The sequence below is a fragment of the Eurosta solidaginis genome, chromosome 5 (assembly GCF_040869045.1).
Source record: "Eurosta solidaginis isolate ZX-2024a chromosome 5, ASM4086904v1, whole genome shotgun sequence".
Taxonomy (NCBI): domain Eukaryota; kingdom Metazoa; phylum Arthropoda; class Insecta; order Diptera; family Tephritidae; genus Eurosta; species Eurosta solidaginis.
In genome coordinates this window covers 39,135,936-39,157,865 of record NC_090323.1, presented here as the reverse complement: position 1 = coordinate 39,157,865, position 21,930 = coordinate 39,135,936, and the positions used below count along the sequence as shown (strand labels likewise).

General features: G+C 33.6%; 1 protein-coding gene across 8 annotated transcripts in view; it reads right to left on the bottom strand.

The window, feature by feature from the left end:
• Nucleotides 1-21,930, bottom strand: part of jim — a 214,309-nt gene that overhangs the window by 153,205 nt on the left and 39,174 nt on the right. For 4 of the 8 annotated variants that reach the window (XM_067757249.1, XM_067757240.1, XM_067757256.1 and 1 more), the window contains exon 1: nucleotides 9,155-9,178. The exons of 1 other annotated variant lie outside the window; for it this stretch is intronic. The gene's annotated coding sequence lies outside the window, so the exon portion shown is untranslated. Of the gene's footprint in view, nucleotides 1-3,640; nucleotides 3,665-6,645; nucleotides 6,983-7,024; nucleotides 7,097-9,154; nucleotides 9,179-21,930 lie in introns of those variants that run through there. 3 more of the 8 variants (XM_067757243.1, XM_067757244.1, XM_067757242.1) reach the window with 3 other exon arrangements.

Genomic DNA, 21,930 nt, shown 5'->3' with positions numbered 1-21,930 from the left:
AATGTTCGGTGAAAGCAATCGATGTTTTTAATTTGTTTTAATAATTTAGCAAAAATTTAAAGAAAGTGACATCAGAACAAGGTGACAGGTCTTTCGATTGTACCATGTAAGCATCTACAAAGCCTTTTCTACTGGTAGTAGGAACCCGCACTACTGTAGTGGTTTAACTGTTACAAAACGTGGCGCCATGCCATGCTTTTCTCTCTTTACATTAGTTCGCCAAAATCTAATTAAAAATTTTAATTTTCGTCTGAATATCAGTATTTCACAATTTTTTTTAATAAATTATTTCGCTATTCCAATCGATGAAACGTCACTTTTTTTTACTTATCTTGTTTTGTTGATTTTCCGACATGGTGGATAAATGATGTATATTGGAACGATTTTCCCTCAGAACGAAAATCGACACTGATGATGGCACAACGCCGAAACCGGTTTGTCTCAAAACCAAATTTGACAAGGGATGACGGAAAATCGTTCCAATATACACCACTTTTTTTGCTTTCTTTCTTTTTTTGTGAAAAAAACTTATTATTCTTTTATGCACAGCTTAAAGTCATAATATAGTGTATAGTGTTTTCAAAGTTCACTTTTTTTTTTTGTTACTTATTGAATACTTTTTAAGAGCTTTATATTCCTTCTTACTTAACTCACAAACAGTCCGTTATAGTAAAAAGGAAAACCATATTTTTCAATAACAGCATAACTTTCACCATTGCACATTATGTCAATAATTTATTATATTTTATGTAGAAGTTTTTTTTTGGATTTCAAATATATAGATTTTTTTCAATTACAATTTTTTTTTGTACACAAATTTGCAAAAACGTTATTAATTAAGTTTTATAGAGATATTTTTTCCCAAAAATGTTTAACATTTTTTTTTTTACCATTTTTAAATGCATGTTTTTGTTTTTTTTTTTTATTTTTTTTTATTGTTAATTGTATTTTTAATTTTACATATAGGCGTTTGCTTTGAGTTAAATTTTTTTTAAATTACATATTGTAATTGTTATTTGATTCTATGTTGTACTATTTTGTATTTTTATTCATTCCTGACTTCAAACTATGAAATTTCAAATATTTTAATTATCTTGTGTATTAATTTACTTGTGATTTATTTATTATTATATTTATTCCCAGCTGTACCTGTACACAGGGTATTTATAACTTTGATTGGATAACGGTTGTTTGTCCAGGTATAATGGAATCGAGATAGATATAGACTTCCATATATCAAAATCATCAGTATGGAAAAAAAAGTTGATTGAGCCATGTCCGTGCGTCCGTCCATCTGTCCGTTAATACGATAACTTGAGTAAATATTGAGAAAACTTCACCAAATTTGGTACACGTGCTTATCTGGACCCAGAACAGATTGGTATTGAAAATGAGCTTTTTATATATATAACATTTTGGAATACAAGAAAAATTTGATTATTTAGTAAATAATACGCCTAGAATGTTGGAATTTGATATGTGAACTGATATTGAGGCTCTTGATAAAAATTTGAAAAAAGTTTTAAATGGGCGTAGCACCGTCCACTTGTGACAAAATCAATTTTGCAAATATAAATCAAAAATCGTTAGACCTATCGTAACAAAATTCGGCAGAGAGGTTGCCTTTACTATAAGGAATGCTTTATATAAGAAAAAAAGATTTTTAAAAGGGTCGTGGATGAATAAAATAAGCTATATCTTTGCAAAAAAAAAAAAGCTTTATATCAATGGTATTTCATTCCCCAAGTGGATTTATAACAATAAATAAGAAAAATATCACATTTAAAAAAATGGGCGTGGCACCGCCCCTTTTATGACTAAGCAATTTTCTATGTTAGTTTTAGAATAGAACCATATGTACATATATTGTTGCGCAGCCTTGCAACCTTGTAACACTATTAAGCACACGAAACAAACAACAACAGCATTTCAAGTGTATAGACTTTCTTACTTCTTTTCATTTAAGTAATTAGCTTTAATAGAAAATTTGTAATTTTGTGTTTTAGTTCTTATTTTTTATCTCAATTTACAAACTTTCTAGCAGTGTTGCTTATATTGTTTATACCTTTTAAGAAAACAAAACAGTTTTGAAAATAAAAAAAAATTTTACTTAACCGTTTTCATTTTTAAGCTTTGAATTTTTAGAGCTTTTTGCCTAAAGTTAAATAATAAAGCTTTCAAACTTAAGTTTATACTACACTTAATTAAAATTTCTATGGAAAAAAAATAAAATTTTAAGTTTAAGAAATTTTATAAAACGCTGAAATATTTTTCTTTTGAGTGTGTTATGAGTATTTATTAATGTAGTCAGAAAACAAATTGCAACTTAGTACTTTACTTAAACATATAAAAGTTCAAATTACGTAAAAATATTTATAACTTATCTGAAATAAGAAAGTGAAGTCATTAAATTTCAGAGACGATAAATATCGCTGTCCCGCCAGGCACAGTTTAAATTTTTACGCCTAAACTATATAGTTAACAACTTCGTTAGTTACGTCTGAGATAGGTAGACGGCATTGTTTTAAAGTTTAAATAGCTCTTATATTTACCAGTTAAAGAGAAGTTACTTAAATGTTTCTAATTAAGCAGCAGAATATCAAATTTGTCATTTTGGAACACCTTTTATTTTTTTTAGTTTTTGGGAGCTTTAAAGCTTAAGGCCTTAACTTTTTATTTGGTTCTGAAGTCAACTTCAAGATCTATTGATTGCGAATTGATCGACGAGTTATGGCTTATAAATAGTTCTGTCAATTTTGATTTTCCTTAAGTTCTTTGTTTGAAATTTTCAATGTTTTATACTTTTTACCAATTTTTATACCTAGCTGTACTTTGATTGGATAACGGTTGGTTGTACAGGTATTAGGCAATCGAGATAGATATAGACTTTCATATATCAAAATCATCAGTATCGAAATAAGATTTGATTAAAGCCATACACGTCGGTAACGGCAACACGATAACTTGAGCAAATATTGATATATCTTCACTAAATTCGGTATGCGGACTTTTCTGAGCGCAGAATAGATTGGCATTGAAAATGACGATAACCACGCCTACTTTTTCGATATTGAAAAATTGGAAAAATGGAAAAAAAGAGATAATTCAATAACGAATACCGCTAAGGTAATGAAACCAATCCACCTGGTTTTATGACGCAAAACATAAATTCCAAAAAATTTTGGAAAATGGACGTGGCACAACCCACATTTAGAAGAAGAAAATTTGGAAATTTAACAAGGCGTAAATCGAAAGCCGTTAAAAATATTACATCAAAATTTGTCAGAGACACTATCCTTGCCAAATTATATAGACTGAGTGAATATAACCAAAAGCGGTTAAAGACCACGCCCACTTCTCCTAAAGGTCTTAACTTAACAAAGTTTCCAATAACGCTATTGTATTACACTACATTTGACTGATATTCTACTCAGTAGTGGTATGGCTGAGCTAAAGTGCTAATGTTTTCTCATAAGTTTAAGTTTGTTTTTTAATTATAAATGTTTTTGCTTGTCTAATTTTTCTTTGTAAGGCGTTTTTGTTTTCTGCAACTTCTCATTTGTTTGTTATTTTTTTTTTCTTGAAATAAATAAAGTTTTTTTTAGCCATTTCTGTATTTATTTAATTATAGTTTACTTACTTTATATAAATTTGTTTGTTTGTTCGGCTGTGTTATAGAGATAGGGCTTTTAGTTCTTCAAGTTCTTGAATTGAAGTTTTTGTTGTATGATTTTTTTATCACTTCTTTTAATTTTATTTTTTAGGTGTCTATTTTGGTTTATGTTCAAATTATAGACGCTTTGCTTTTTAATTTGTTTTTTTTTTTTAATTAATGACGATTATTTATATATATTATTATTTCTTGTTTGATTGGCTGAGTTATAGTGATTGGGTTTTTATTCTTTTAAGTTCTTCTGTTGCAATTTTAAGATTTTATTATTTTTTATAAGTTGCTCAATTGTACGTTTTTTATTGCCTACTAGCTTATTCCCGTGGGTTCCACCCCACGTTTCTATAAAAATATGCAAAATAAATAACACAAGTTTTGAAGTTATTTTAAGGATGTGTATTTGCGAATTTAGGTACTGCTGAAACCATAGGATATACAATATTTTTTGTAAATTATTTGGAGTATAAACAAAAATATTTATTTTTTATATAATAAAAATATTTATAATTGGCCATGGGTGAAGCATGAGTTGGTAAGATTGACTCCTGCTACAGCTAATAACTCTCCTTGCGCTTTATTGATAGACATTGCGAAAGTCAACCTAATAGGAAATTTGAGGCGTTTGAAATTTAAAGGCATATCTGTCGGTATTAATTGAATCCTTGGTATGAAAACTTTGTTGTTTTCGAAATTTCCCGATCAAATCATTGCTTCAATGACATTGGAAGTTTTGTGATGATAAGCCTTGTCGCATTACATAAGCGCGGAGATCCAAATTACGAAGCGTAATATTATGGACCCTTTTTTAAGGATTAAACGATGAGGAGGAATTCGTGGTGGCTCCAAGGAGTTAAGAAACTCAACCGGACAATGCACACCTTGCGATTCTTCCACGCCTATGTCAATGGATTGATAAGTAGTATCGTTTGTTTGAATTTTATATAGATATAGAAGATGTAGACAGACTGAAATTAACAAAAAATTTTAACGGCGGCAGATTACTATACGTCCAAACGGTATAACAGCCAAACTCAAGTCTGTAGTTAGCTGTTAAAATAACCTAAGTTTGTACGGCAGCCATAGTTCTGAAAAATCCCATTTGTAGGCATTCCACATTTTACTGGAGGTGTTAGGACTTAACGTCATATAGCTCCTTACCAATTTTCATTATCCTACCATTACTACATCCAGAGATTTGCAAAATGATATATTCCATTTGTATGGGAGGTGCCACGCCCCTTCTATCTCAGCCCACATTTTCTTGGTGGTGTTAGGGATTGACCTCATATAACTTCTTACTGAATTTCAATGTTCTAGCATGAATAACTTCAGAGTTATGCAGTTTCAAAGATTCCAATTGTATGGGAGGTGCCACGCCCCTTTTATATATCGAAATTATTTTTAGCCTAAAATATTCCCGTTTGTGTGGGAAATACGTTTCCAGAGCGAGCATACACACAGAATTTGATTTTTATATATATAGATTTTCGTTTATGTCCAAAGAAAGAGATGTATTTTTGTTTAAAATTTTGTTATTATTTAACATTTTCGTTTTCTTGAATTGTTTATTACTTTAATTCCTTATTCAAAAAAAAAAAAATAAATAAAAAAAAATAAAACAGGTTTATCAATTTTCTATAATTCGTAATTTTTATTATTATAGGTAACTGTTTTCTAGTTATGTTGTTTGATTTGATTTTGACGTTATTAAAGGAACTGTTTTATTTTATTTTTTGAGCTCAAACGCTGGTTTATAAATAAAACACTTGATTTTGTTTTTTATTACATTAATTTTCGATATTTCGGCTTTAATATTAAATCGTCATCAGGAATTTTGAGATGTGTTTGGAAGATTGGGTCTTTGAGCTCATCAAAATAGAGCTTTTCCTTTAGCTATGTTGAATATTTTTTCATAATAATAATTTTTATATATTTCTTTTCATTATAACTTTCCTTTATTGACTTTAACTCAAAAATCTGATATTCCTAATAATATTGGAAATAGTTCTCCGATGTGCGAAAGCGCATGGATTTGGAATTTTTGAGTTATAATTGAGTTTATATGTGATTATTCTTTTCTATATTATTGTCTTCTGTTGTTCTTAGGTTGAAGTTCTTATTTTTAATGAGTTTTTTGAACTATACGTTTTTCGAATAGTATAGTTTGTACTCAATTTTTTTTTATTGTAAATTTTTTTTTTTATATATTATTTGATTACTTTAAGGACCGCTTGCAAAACAGCAATTTATTTTTCTAGCTCAGAGTTAATTTTAAAAATTTGTCAAAAATGTTTGAGTTTAACCCCTCAAAAACTCATACATTTTTGAAAAATTTTTTAATTAACTCGGAGCTAGACATGTAGCTAGCTAGAAGTTCTGCAAGTGTACCTAAGTCTGCTAAGATTTTTTTGAATTTTTGAATTTTCAAATTTTTTTTTTTTTGTTAGGTATATTTATTTGCGGGTACCGAGAATTTTTGTATTGAAATGCCCAAACTTTTTTCTGTTCGGTACGATAAATTCAAATTTAAATATATAAACCTTTTATGGTTTTTTTTAAGTATATTTTGTTTATTTTATTGAGCTGAAGGCCAAATTCATTTAAAAACCACAACTTGGTATGTTGTAATTGTAATTTTATTTCGGTCGATATTTCGCTTTCATTCTGAAGTCATCATAAGGATTATCTAAATAAGTTCCATCGACATTTTTTTTAAGTGATATTTCTTTGTTTTTGATTTTTTTATTAGAGACATAGCTCCCAATTCTAATACACACTTTTTCTCACACCACCAACACTGCTTGATTCGATATTTTTGTTTTCAATTTCCCAACACTGCTTCCACACATTCGTTTCATTTCGTTTAAGATTTGTTTTCTTGTTTTAGATTAGTTTTTTGTACTTGTTTTGAATTTTTGTTTTTTTGTTTTTATAATCTACAACAAAACACAAAATCAAAAATTTTCTAAGTTCACCGAAAATATTGTCTCGCATTCTACTCCAGAGCAAACCAAAAGTCAGTACACAATTCGAGATACTGCCGGCACGCGAACAACGCAAAGAAACGCGCCAAGGAACAATCGTCGTGCTGAAACAGCAACAACTACAAAAACAATGCCAACAACAACAAAGCGTTGTCGAATACAATTTTTTGTGGTTTTTTAACAAAGTTAAGAAAGCCCAAGTAATACAAAAAGACATCATCAAGTGTACACAGCAAGTCGTCGTAAAAGATACCAACAAAATTTAATCTTTTTTTGTTTTTTGGTTTCTTTCTTTGTATTCTATCTTTTCTTGAGAGACGGAAATAATATAAAAAATTTTGCGCGAAGATGCGCGCCCAACGAAACGCACCGAAAACGGCCAAAAAGATGAATATGTGCAAAAATCTTTTGAATACACTCAAGAACCCGCAACGACTACGGCGGCCACAACGTTAACGAACAGCAAACGGCTCGCCGGTAAACATAAATTGTACGCGCGTTGTCACAACAACAGCAGACGCGGCGCGGTAAGCGCAAACGCAGCACCAATATATACTTGTACTTACAAGTATGTGGCACTAAAAAGATATATACAAACACATACACACACTATAAACAAAAAACAAGCCAAGCACAATTGGGGGTACAAGAAAAAAAGTAAACTTGAAGTTAAACCAAAAAGTCGCTGTAAAAAGTATTTGTACAAGCAGCGCGTTGTGGCGCGACGCGGTGCAGGTAAGCAAAAAAACTTGCGCGCAATAAAAACAACACAAGAGATGATGACGACGACGATTAACACGACTACCACTACGCTGATGTTGATGGCTAGTGCTAGTACTTGGTCTGCTAACCGACAACAGCAACAACGAAGCGCGCGATGCCAACGACAAACAAGCAATACAAACAAGAGCAACAGAACACAAAAGCATGGATGGTGGCATCATTGGATGGTTGGCGGCGTTAACGATATTCGCATGCATGTATGCATGTAGATGGGTACAATGTTGCTGTGCTATTGGGAGCGGCACAAGTGCGGAAGAAATGGAGGCGCGCTTCAGAGTTTTAGAAGCGGTTGTGGTAGAAATGAAGACCTACCAAAGTAGTGCGGCAGTAGCCGAATTTTATTATTATTATTTTTTTCAATTATCGTTACAAAGCGTTGGTAAAATCAGTGTGAGTGAGGTGTAGGGAGTGAGAGCGCGCGCATGTGATGGATTTAATGCAGAGGGGTAGTGCGCGTGCATACAAATCAAATGGAAGAGTTATGCGGTGGCATGCGGGGTGTGAGGAAACACAGCACAAAAAGATGTGTATAAAGTTATAAAGTGTTGTTGGCGCAGATAAATGAGGATTTTTTTCCAGTAATGTATAGACCCATATGTGCGTTGTTGTTGTTGTATACATGCGCTAGCAAGTTGAGTGGAGGGTAATTTTGAGCTCTGGATTTTTTATGAACACTTTTTTTTTTCTTTAGCGCGCACTCGTTAAACTAGTGTACTTGGGTATGCGCGCGCGTTTGGAAGGAGTGATTGATGAGGGCGATAAGAGCGCGTGTTTTTTTTTTGTGAAATGAGTGTGAGGCTGACAGTGAAGGAGCGTAAGGTTAACAGAAAAGGTAGGCAGGCTTGAGTTGGAGTTGTGGAAAGGATGTGGGGAAATGCATTTTGGGTAGCGCGCTTTGAATTTTTAGCCAATTGTGCTCTTAAGAAGTTTATTAGTTTTAAGGCGTTGTGCCAGACGCGTTTTACGTCGCGATTTCTCTGAAAAAATCAATTTAAACCTAAGTTTAAGCATTTGCTAGCGCGCGCAGCAGCGCTGAGTGTATTGCATCCTAAAACAAAATAAAAAGCAAACGCTTACAGTGCGCGCTTATAAAAATCACAGACGCTTTCCAAATAATTATATTAAAATAGCATAACCATTAAATTCCGCCGCGCCCAAACGAAGCGCCACCCTGCGCGCTACACGCGGCAACCTTGTCGTGTAAAAGGTTATTTTTTTCGTATTTCTTAAAATATTTTTGCTTTTGCTTGTTTGCTTCACCAACCATCAGCGCGCGCCTACTTAACCACATCACTAAATATAAATCACCAAAAAAAAAAAAAAAACGCAACAATGCATTTTTTTCTGCGCTCATATGCAAAACAACAAACGCAATGCCAGCGCTCGCCTTTGCTGGGCAACGCATCCCCAATTGGATGATACGCTGATTCTGCGCGCCCTCAAACACCAACATAGCGCACACACAAAACACCAAAGCAAGACACTTAAAAATATTCAAACAAAACACAAAGCACCATACAACGCTTCGATTACGCGAAAACGCGAACGCGTCAAAGAATTCCCTAAAAAACAAAGCGGCAGCAAATACTGACTAAAAGCAAAGCTAACAAAAAAAAAAAAAAATATAAAATACAAAACACAAAAAACTATGTATATGAAATCAAATGCAAAAAACACAGTAGCCAGTAAAGTATGACGAGAACCGTGTCAGCCTTACCGAACGGATTAAATGTGAACGACGTACTGAAGCTGAACGAACGCGGCAAAAATCGAAAAACACAGGCAATCGAGCAAGGCAATGGCTAAGCAAAAAAAATATGTATACATACGTATATATGTAATGAACAAAAACAACTACATGCACAAAAAATAAGTCAATTGTTGGTGGCATGCATGTGTGCAATCCAGTAGGGACTTTGGGAGCGCTAGTTGGGTAGCGCTAGCGCATTCGTTAACGAGCAAAATAAAATTATTTTATAAATTTCGTTCAATTCTGTATAGTTGTTATATGCGTGTGTATATATATGTATACATGCACGCGCGCAGTGGTTTGTATCTGAAAAACAAAAAAGTAACCCACACATATGCGCGCATAGCAAGTGGAAATGCTCTCAAACTCTCCCATATGCTTACCACTACAATAACGCGCGTTGCATATTTTAAGGCACAAAAGCGATGCACACACCTTTATCTGTATTTTCATGTGTACTGCGAACGCTGCTCCATTCGTTTGCTCACGCTGTGTGTGTATCTTGCAAGTCGCACTCACCGCGCTGCAACTAAGTACATGCAATGCAACGATGCACTTACACTCAATATACATAGCTAAAGTAAGTGCATGCGTATTCGTAAAAAAGATACACAAAAACGCTATGTGTACAATGTACTCGCCCAGAAATATAACATACACAACAACTTCACTGCTTAAGTATGAGTATGCGTTCCCCTCGGCTCCGCGCGCTCATTAATACACCAATACATGTCCGCGCATACTCGTACATTAATACGCTCCTTAATTCTTAAACTCATAGCTAATGCAGTACAGGCGCTCACTTTCAAATTTGACATTTTCGTGCATTGCTAGAGCTCGTTGCCTTTTCTCAGTTATATATTTTCTCTAGATATCCATTAACACACCTCTAAAGGCTTGTGAGTATCTGTATATGCATAAGGTATTTTGTGCCTGCATTTTGGTTGCAATGAGCTGCAATTGCAATATTGCGCTTACTTTCCAAATATATGTATATGAGTGCCCTTAAGCATATTCTTTTCGATTTATTTTGTTAGCGTTGCACTTCTCAGATGAACAGTGGGACATAATGCACAAACATGGACATTTTTTTATAACGCGAAATATTTATTCAATGCATATCGACTTAAAATAATAATGCATATATAACATTATGCTATTGAACTGTAAAGGGCTAATTATGGGAAACTGTCGCACATTAATTACCTGCTACCTGTCGCCCAATGATCCTGTCTATGAGTTCAAGGATAATCTTCAAGAGCACGCCGGTAATCTTGTCGTTTCTGAAGATTTTAATACCGGCTGTCGCATGGGAAATGAATCAGACTAACCATAATTAATTTAGTTTTGAAACTATTGTATTATTATAGGAAAACATACTCCCAATGAAAGTTGGATGGATAATGATCCAGTATCCTTCCAAACAAACATTTAGGTTAGAAAACGATTTGAAGGCGAATCGAATTCTAATGTATTTCTCTAAGGTAGAAGGTTAGAGGATGATTTGCGAAACTGTCGCGAATTATAGCATTCTCGACAAAAAGGGGACTTCGTTCTCGATATCGAGAAAAGGGTTTAAATATAATCGAATTCCAACGTCAATTGCTAATGGGTTTCTAATGAGAATTTTTAAGTGATGCGCAATTAAGTTCAGTTATTTAAAATCAGCGAAATTTTCATTGTTTCATTATATCAAATACTTTTATTTGGTTACAAGCTTATAAATTTTAATAAAATAAAAATAATTCCAATTGTTGAAATTTTCGCTTCCACTTATTTCCTCAGGATTGAGTTAGGCATTGGTTTGAGGTACGGAAGAAAAAGCGTTTTCTTCATGCCATTCAAATAGCACTTCAATAATCGGCTCGCTTTCCCTTTTTAACTTTCTTGGATTCATTTTCACTTACTAGTATTTATTATTATAAACAAACTTATTTCGCAGCTTATAATATTTTCACACAACTGTTCACTATTTTTAGTTTGGTTGTATAACACTAAGGATGACTGATCATGTCGTGCGAATAATCGATAACTGTGACAATAATCATAACATCGCATTTCTAGTGTTATTCGAATCGTTTCACAGTCGAATTCTAACCTTGTTTTGGATTCGAAATGCATTAGAGGACTACATTAGAATCGTAATGTAAAACTACAATATTTCTTTAACGTTAGAAACGGTGTTTGCTGGGTTACTGGTAGGGACCATAAGTACCTTAAAACCGGACAAAGGTAGGCAGGTATCTAAAAAATCAGATTTGGAATGCATATAAGGTTGGTGCTGAAAGGTTGTCTACCCTTGTACAAGCGGGTGCTTGATATATGTTATTGTTACGAGGGAAAAAATATTCGCCAAAAGTTCGGGTATATTCTTATCCGATTAACCCGCTGTAGTGTGCTCGAATTATATATAGACGAGCGTGCCAAAAAGACGTTACGTTCGCAAAACCATGAGTTTAGGAACTTATAGAAGTAAATGAGTGCTCTTGCTGTCGTTCAACAAGTGGGAAGCTTTAAAAGACTATGGGTCTTGAAAGAACTCAATACCATTTGGGATACTCGTGGAAGAGGTACAAGTTGTTGAAACTAGCTGCGCCAAGCTTTTGGTGTGCGCGAGTTTCTATCATCCTTGAAACCACTATGCATGTTCAACTTGGCTGAAATTATGAAATCCTCCTTATATAACGCACTATAGCAGGCATTGAAAATGGAGGGGGCTATGTCCCGACTGCTGATAAGTGAAGTGCAGCGCGTCGGAAAATACTGGGTTCATCATTTTTACAAAAACACACATTCCCACCATAATCACACGATGGTTGGTGATATAGAATAGACAAATAGAAACAAAAAAGACCTTGAGGTAAGGGATTCAAGGGGTTGTGTAGCGCTCACTAACAGACGAGGCTGTGGCGATCCACAAGCTCCTCTTGAGGAACTTGGAATGGGAGGGATGGATGGACTGATAGTTAATGTGGCCATGTAAATCGTTCCCGAGATGGTCGGGCTAGCATCTTAATGATGCTGTGTTACCGGAGCGTACCGGATCTGTATCCGGCAAAGGACTATCACATCAACAACACTACCCAAAGCCTTCGGCGAGTAACCTTATCGCTACAACAACAACCTTGAAGTAACGCTGCGGCAGTCTCATCTTACCGCACGGTTTCCGCAGACGCCGTAGGGCAGCTGGAAATTAAGTCCCCGTATTGGGGTTATTATGGACCACGAATATCTTCACAAAATGTACAAAGTTGAAATATTACACATTTACAATCTGCATTGCCGCTGTTGTTACTGTCTCTTAAAAACGTTACCTCTGTGAAGTGAAATAATCATGAGTAATAAATCATCTCTTATAAGGATACGCCTCGCAGTGATGAAATGCGCAGGCGAAGCAGTGGCGGCTAAATCAACGATAAGAGCAAATAGCGGGAATAGCTAGTGTCTTGAAGGAACTCTATTTTTTTATCAGCTTCAGAACCCCAAAAAGAAGAAAGAAACCAAACGAAAACAAATAATTAACGTTTGTCACGAGTCAAGCCAGCTAAAGGCGTTTTGCGATAACTGACGTCAATTGGGGGCACCAAACGAGATCGAGTCCTTATGCACATGTCTCCCTCTACTCAGTGGAGAACTCCCACTTCCTCGGCCTTCAAATATGGGTGCCGATAGGGGCACATGCTAGGCCGGAGCGCCTGCATTCATTCACATAGCATCACCTATCCAGCATACCCTTTGGACTTTTATTCTCTGCAATATGTTTATAAGCGCCGATGGCAACTCCATGAATCTTAAGGAGGACATTTTCTCGAAAGCTCAAAGAGGCACCATATATCATCTCGGTACTGTCTATGATTCTGCACCTAACGTCAGGACAGTTATAATGAGAGACTTATAGAACCTGATTTTTACTCGCCGAGAGAGGACTTTACTTTTCAATATCCTACTCAGTCGAGAGTAGCAAAAGTTTACAACAATACAACCTTCCATTGAACACTGTCACTGTTGCCACTAACTCTTCGTGCTACGCAATTCGAAAGTTTGACGACAGATTTAATTCGGGCATATGCTCTGCCTAATACCATGCAACGTAGACTACGATTAGTTTAAGATTAAGTAGGTTTATTAGTTTTTAACAGCTCTTAAGTTCTCATTACAAGCATTTTATATGCAAACCAGGATTTTTTGCTATCATTGTTTATGCAAAACAACACTTCATTAAAGAAAATTTGAAGACACGCATACTTATGCAACAAAACTTCACCCACACCAAGCACACTCATGCCGAGACTCACACACATCAATAGTGTTTGGAAAATTTTTTGGTGAGTCGTTACAAAGGAAGAGTAGCGCACACAGTTCATGGATTTGGAAGTAAATGAGTGGTACTTGGATGAGGTTAGCCAACAAAAAATTGCACCTTATATTTCGAAATGCACGAAGCTCTTCGTTGTTTGTGCCGCGATTTTAACAAGCATTATAGTAATTTTGATACGTCAGACTCGCTTTTCAAAATAAAGAGGTGTATTTTATTTGAGTTAAATTAGTATATATGTATACATATTTCAAATAACTAACTATAACTTACTCTTACTCCATTTTATGTATATATAATACAGCAGCTCTTTCTGAGCGTCAGCTCCCTTCTGAGAACCTTCATCTGCCCCTTAATGGGCATACGTATACAAAACTCATACCCTCTTGTAAAGTTAAGTTACTTATTTAAATTATCGCGCATATAATAATACATGTCACCTCTTAATATTAAATATGTAACTATAACTCTTAAGATCGTTATTTAGTCTGTTTAAAATGCTCAATTTGTATATAGGTATCGATTTATTATTAGAGGTTTTGGCACTGATTTAATAGGATATATTTCCAGCGCTTGATTTCAGACTTTTTTTATTTCAGTTTCATGACATTTTACTTACACGAAAACTTATTTGAATATCGATGTCTTCAGGCATACATTTTAATGCCCTTTCTGTAGGCCATGCTCTAAAGGTTGATCAACATACCTGTCCTGATTTATGGCTCGGAATAATGGATGGCGTCGAGGGAAGAGCGATGGAGTGTTCGGGAGAAATATGAACCGGGAAAGTGAAAAACGGCATTAGTATAAAAATGGAACCAAGTTAAAGTCGAGCTGTTACAGGCGCTGGCATTTAACAACAACAATCATGTTGGTACTTGGGATTGACAGACTTCAAATAGGCATGATAGCCGAGCTGTTACAGGCACTGGCATTTAGCAACAACAATCATGTTGGTGCTTGGTATTGAATGCTGTCGTAGAAAAGAATGTTACGTAGTATCGGAGGGTCTCAAAACATGTAATCACTGTGTATGAGAAAGTTTGTGACTTTTTACTTATGCTTACAATAATTCTGAAATTTTAGAATTATTTATCAGGTCAGTTGAAAATTTAAACCGAACAAACAAAAAAAAACTAGTAGAAAACAGATAGGTTTTTAATTTCGTACCAACTGGTTGAAAAAATACTTTTGGCGATGAAGGATTTAATTTTATCCTCAAATTTTCAAACGTGTAAAATTTTTGGAAATAAATAAAAATTTGAAAGGTTTGGTATCTCCCAAGGATGCATCGTAGCGTTTAGTTCCACGTTAATCAACAAATTTCAATCGTTTCCGTTCTTGCGAATCTTATTGTTAATGCAGCTATCAAAATAAGTCTGTTTCATTTTTAACCAAAACGAAATGATGTCATTAATGTTAAAACGTTAATAATAAAGCTAACCTTAACACGAAGTGTGCTATCAAAGCCATATCGTTTCGTTTGTTGAGCATCCTTGGTATCTCCTCATTTCGAAATGGAATGCTCGCGCAAATAGAGCAGGATCCTAGAGACGCCAAACGTAACTTATTTTTTGATTAACAAAGATTTGATTTGCAAAGAGTAGTGTAAGTGTGTCCTATCAGTACAAGCTATCCCAGCTCGTCTAATTTTCAGATAATCAGAATCAAATGCCACAAAAATCAGTTTTACTCAACTATTTCATTTTCTAAGGTTTTACCGCGATTTCCGTCCATAACAAAGTTGAGCGCCATGTGTAGATATTTCGTCTGCAATACTTTTTCGACCGTTTCTGCGTTACAGCCCGTAAACCACGCCCATTAAAAAAAACGGCTAATGGCCCAGATCACGGATTTATGAAGCAAAATGAGCTTAAATTATATTTATTTGACCCACATTGCAATCTCAACTAAAAAATTTCGAAATTGACAGGCACCATCGCCTTGTAGAGGTCTCAGCAGAGTTATACCAATTTCACACAGAGGGTATATGAAATAATTAGATCTTATTCTTCCATGCAAAACAAAAATTCCTAATTATCTCATTATTGCTTTATTGAATGCCTAATGGAGCAAATAATCTAGGAGATGTTGCTTGATGGGTCGAATTTTATTGTCAATGTAACAAGTGTCCGTCAAAAATAAATAATTTTTAATAATTTATGAAAAATAGAAAAACACCAAAAAATTTAAAAAATTTAATTTTCGCTGCATTTCAGTTTTTTTTTTTTAATACAGACACCTATTTGGTTAGGTGCAACATCTATGAAAAGTTACACATGATTTTATTTTGACTGTCGTAATAGTAAAGGAGGAAACGGCTGCTATCCATTTTGATTATTGTTTCTAAATGCGTAATATTTTTTTGGGGCTACCGAGAGATGCTCGCTTAATGAAGCAAGTGGCTCTGTGTGAAAAGGAAAACTTAATTATTCCATTAAGCAAAATTGTGATTCGGTCAAGTTTCTGTGTGAAATCGGTATAAGGCATTATTTCAAGACATTGAATAGCTTTTATAAGCTTTATTAAAAGTGTTTATACTTAGCTCCTTCAGTACAAGTTTTATTGTCTACAATTCCTTACACATTTTTCTGCTGGGCACTTACGGTACTTACATAAGTATGCAAGTATGGAATATTTTGTTTTTATATAGAAACATACAATTTTAATGCACTCCTGCAAATATTTGTATATATACATACATTCATACACATTTGTATGTAAATATTTATATTTTTTAATATGTAACTGCATCAGTATTTGCATGTGTTTGTGCATCTGCATATGGAAAATGCACCTCCTGCATCGTTCTTGCAATTTTTTAATTCCAATACATACATACATATATATTTATATGTGCCTCTTAGCATGACACTTCCCAACTTGGCTTGTCATCAGCACACTATATCAGCACCCTAATGCCAATACAACGCTGTTCGCACTTCTGCGTCTGCTTCATTTTTACGTTTTAACGCACTTTTTCTGTTGGAATACTATGTGTATATATGCATGTGTGTATATAGTAGCATCTGTACATACAAACTATGCAGGTATGTTAGTTTTATTACTTTTGTTGCAACGAGCTCCCTGCATTTGTGCTGTCGACTCAATTTTATTTTTGTCATCATAATTAAAATGCACTGTGTGTGTTTGGTTTTGTGGCTGCCGTTTACCGACGGCTTTCCTTTGGTGCCCTTTTTTCTTTGTCTTTGTAGTTTTTTTTTTTGTTTCTTATCGCCATGTTTTTGTTTTAACGAGTACTCGCAGTTAGCGCCTCAATTAGTTTGCTACAAAAAGGAAAGTGTTCTCTTCGGTTAATTTAGAAAAACCAGTCGACCAAGCGGGTTTGGCTAACACAAGTCAAGTCAAGCTAAGTTAGTATATGTAGAGCAATTTTTTAACAATTAGAGACTTTACAAATGTAGCTATTAGGACGGCAGCAGGACGAGCAAACTTATGTGCTCAAGATTTCCAAGATCATGTTCATTCAATCTCCGTGACAGTCGAGCTCGGCAACAAAAGAAGAGGCGGTTCTCCACTGAGTTGAAAATAGCAGATTGAGAAAGACTTCCAACAAGTACGGAATTGGCGAAAGTTATCGCGAAGCTGGAATCACTTATTCCATTTTATACGAAAGGTCCAAGACTCCATAAATCTAAGCCTCAATTAATGATGTCACTGATATACTTTACAATCCTTTAGCCGATATTGCAAAAGTCCAACTAGACTTATTACTTGTACTAAATCAAGAAATTACTACCTGAAGCACATCATCTGGGGTGGAAACTGCTACTTATGTAAGCAAGTAAAGGAATAGTATACACGATACGTTTTATCTTCAGACAACTACACCTGCGAACACGAAACGACGAATTTCGACAAATAAATTTTTATTTTTTTATTTTCGATAATTTAGAAAAGAAACCTCAATGATATTTGCAACGGAAGCTATGAAAACCAATGTCATATACGTTTTTTTTTAATTCGTGAAAAATTTTACGAATTGAAGGATCCCTCGGTTCTGCAACCGGTACGAAGAGGAAAAAATTTCGGGAGGCAGAATGAGAGGCAACGTTCGGCTGAAGGCAAGAAGCCTGCTTTCAAGAGGTTGAAAAGATAAAATGCTAGGGCTGTGACTCAGATCATGCGGGATGAATGAAGTAAGTGGTACAATGTCGTTAAGTTAACATCGCGAGCGTGAAGTGGCTAAAGGAAGATGTTCCTTACCTCCAAAAGCACAACACGAGCACGCGTATTGAGGTGGCGGAATAAGCGCATATAGCCACGATACTAAAGGTAGAATGATCGATGGGTTACATGCGTGATGCACTGGGATATTACGCTGCGCCCCCTGCAGAGTCAGAACCACAAGAAAAGACGCAGGATTGGAAAGTACTTATTGTACCTCGACCTAATGAGGGATCTACATCATCCAAATAAACAAGCAATTACAGGCTACAAGCAGCCTGGGCAAATATTCTTTGGCTCAAGAAGAATTTGTCTGCAACTCAGGAGAGGATGTCCCCTACACTAAACCTGGTAAGGTTAAAAGGACCCTCGAAAACCTTAAAACAAGAGTTAAGACAAGGACGGAGATGTCACGACGAAGGTTTTTGTAAGGGATCAGACAGCGAATTGATGCTGAGTCTTACATATGAACCTTAAATACATCATTGCGGTCGCGAAAAAAGCAGTGCTGAGGATATCAGTCCTAACACGCTGGTAACACAGTAAAGTGGCGTCGAGGGAACTCCTTTAAATCCTTGATGGGTCTTTGTTTGACGTGGCGCTTATTCAGCAGTCGTGAGGAAGGGTTAATGGGCTCAGCGTGTGTGGATTCGGCATGTACTACGCACAATGGGAAGGGTTAGAACTATCTATTGTTACTCTACTTGGAATCTCGCGTTTACGCTGTCATCCTGCTATATGGCCCATAGTACGGAGGCACAATTAGGGGAGTGGAAGAAGGACAGCTGGTCGTAAGGGCGAAAGGAAATCCGCAAAACAGCAGCGGTATAGTTTCTACATATGTTAGTCCAACATCAAGCAATATGTTTGATATCATATCATATTGAATTCAAGCGTGATGTATCAAGGTATGATTGGTTCGGCATCCCCCTTAATAGGTTTGGAAAGGAAGGAAACTCATTTCAAAAACATTAAGAAACCAAACTAGAACAACCCAAAAAGGTTGCCGCTATAGAAGAAGGGGACGAATCCAAAAAGTCCCTTTTAAAGACATTAATGATTGGTAAGGTTCAGAGTAAATGAAATCCGCCATGATGAGTCTTCTTAGAAGACAGGTAAAAGAAATGCTTAAGCAGGCAAAGGTCGCGGAAAAAAAGCGCCAGGGACAAGTATAGGGATCTCTTGACGATCCAAAAGCATGAAATTCACAGGGCAAAAAGAATTTCGTGGGAAAATTTCGTGCGGAGATAGACTGCTGCAGCGAAAAAGTGCTTTTGTCGAAAGTTCTAGCTAGGGGAAGTATAGTCTAGGGACTAACAAAGAGACATTACTAAAGTAGCCGCGTTTCAACTTATTCCACTTCTGAAATTAGCATTTATTGTTTTAATCGAGCTTTTCCGCCAACAAGCGTTAACTGCAAAAAAATGGCGCTTTTACATGTAAATGTTTTTTACTCACCTTTTTTAAACAACCATACCCACATATGTATGTACGAATGTGTATTGACTATTTATATGAGATTATTTGTATTGCCGGCAAAATACCCGGCATATTCATATGTGTATATATGTATATAACTTTTAAGTAAGTAAATACTGACCTTTTCTAATATTTCACAGCGAAGAATGTGAAGAAAATCGTCGCTATTCACGATACAAGCAACGAAAGACACAACAACATAAAAAAGTGGCAAAATATTGTAAGAAAGCTAAATCGTAAATTAAAATAAGCAAAAAACAACAACAAAGCAATATTGAACATCAATGAACAGGCGACAAAAGCTACTCATGTGAGCTGTGAAGCAGCAAGAGGAAAAGGAAATGAAATATTTGAAAGGCACACACATACAAATGCAGATGTGTGTCCAATTTACATGTATGTTCATTGGGCTTATGTACATACATACATACATATGTTTTTGTGTATTTAAGCTTCAACTCATGCGTAAATAAATAAATTATGCATTAGCAAATAAAATGTTAAAAGACGGCTTTGAAAAGAAACAAGTCAAAAGCCAAAAAAGCAAATCATTAGTTTTGGTTTATTTGTAGATTCTTGTTTATTTGCAATTTTGGATTTCATTTTATTTACATACATGTGCCATGTAGAATAAATTCATTAATGAAAACGTACAAATAATTATTTCGTATAACTAAGTATGCGGTACTACTGAATTAAAAAAGAAAAATTCTTATATAAATACTTGGTGCGATTCACCTCGACTTAGGCCGAGCTTCCCTTCCAATTTGTGTCTTGCTCGTCTTTTAATTTTCCCTACAAAGTGTCAGGCGTGGGTCCCATGTTTTAGGCCGACTCCGTAAGTAAGCTGCAATGCAGATGAATTTTTACTACTTGAGAAACTTTTCCTGGCAGAAATGCACACGGTGTATTTGCCAAACCCACTGCCGAGAGGCGACACGGCTTAAACAATTTGTTATAACATTCATGAAAATGAAATGTATATTAAGTTTGGCACGAATCTCAAAATTGTAAATCAAATAAACGTACCGAAGCATGACCGGCTGTCCGTCTGTTTGTTTGAACGCAAACTAGTTCATCAACTTTTGAGATATCTTGATAAAATTTGGTGAGCCGGTATCGTACATCCGATTGTTCAGACTTTATGAATTTTCTACATTCATATATGCATAAAAACACCAACCTAATGGTATATAGAACAGCATTTCAAAAGATATGCTTCTTCTTTTACGTTATTTATGTTAATTTTATTGTATTTTATTTCATTTCATATAATTTTATTTCATTTTATTTTAATTTTATAAAATCTTTTATCTTGCTTATATTTTATTTTATTTTATATTATCTTATTTTTTTATTTAATTTTTTACTTTATTTTATCTTTTTTTACTTGATCTTATCTTATATTATTTTACTTTATTTTATTTTAATTTTATAAAAAAATTTTTTATCTTGCTTATTTTTTATTTTATTTTATATTATCTTATTTTTTATTTATTTTATTTCATTTTTAACTTTATTTTATCTTTTTTTTTACTTGATCTTATCTTATATTATTTTACTTTATTTTAATTTCTTTTATTTTATTAAATTTTTTAAACATATTTTATTTATTTTATTTCGTTTTATTTTACTTCATTTTATTTTTCTTAACTTTTTTATTATTTTACTTATTTTAATTAAGCTTATTTTTTATATTAATTTAATTTAATTTAATTTAATTTTATATTATTTTATTCTATTTTTTTAATATATTTGTTTAATTTTATTAAATGTTTTACCATATTCGTTTTATTTTACTTCATTTTATTTTTATTAACTTTTTTATTATTTTACTTGTTTTATTTTAGCTTATTTTTTATTTTTTTATATTAATTTATTTTAATTTTATATTATTTTATTATATTTTTTTGCTATATTTGTTTACTTTTATTCAATTTTTTACCATATTTTTTTGATTTTATTTACTTATTTTATTTTGTTTTATTTTACTTTATTTATTTTTCTTAACTTTTCATTATTTTATTTTAGCTTAATTTGTTTTATTTTTATATTATTTTTTATTTTATTTTATTTTTTAACTTCAGTTGTTTTATTTTATTTTATTTTAGTAATTTTTGTTTAATTTTAATTTATTAAATTTTTTTAATTTCATTTTGTTTTATTATTTTATTAAATTTTTTTATTTTATTTTAATTTAATTTTATTTTATATCATTTTATTTTATTTTATATTATTTTATTCCATCGTTTTTACTATATTTTACTATATTTCAATTTATTTCATTTTATTTTATTCTGTTGTTTTTTAATTTTGTAAATTTTATTTTTTTATTTATTTTATTTTATTTTTCTATACTTTTTATACCTTTCATAAAATGAAATGGTATATTAATTTCATCGGAATCCCAAAATTGTAAGTCCTTAAAGGAAAATTGATAGACCTACCATTAAGAATACGGAAATAATAAGGATGAAGAGCTGAGTTGATTTAGCCATGTCCGTCTGTCCGTCTGTCTGTTTGTATGCAAACTAGTCCCTCAATTTTTGAGATCCTTGATGAAATTTGGTGAGCGGGTGTATTTGGGTGTCCGATTAGACATTTGTCGGAACCGGCCGGATCGGACCACTATAGCATACATATATCCTCCATACAACCGATTTTTCAGAAAGAGAGGATTTTTGTCATATCTTCCTCAATTTATAAGATTGTAGCTTCATCATATACTTTCGTATATTGCACATATTGTTGTCTGAAAAAA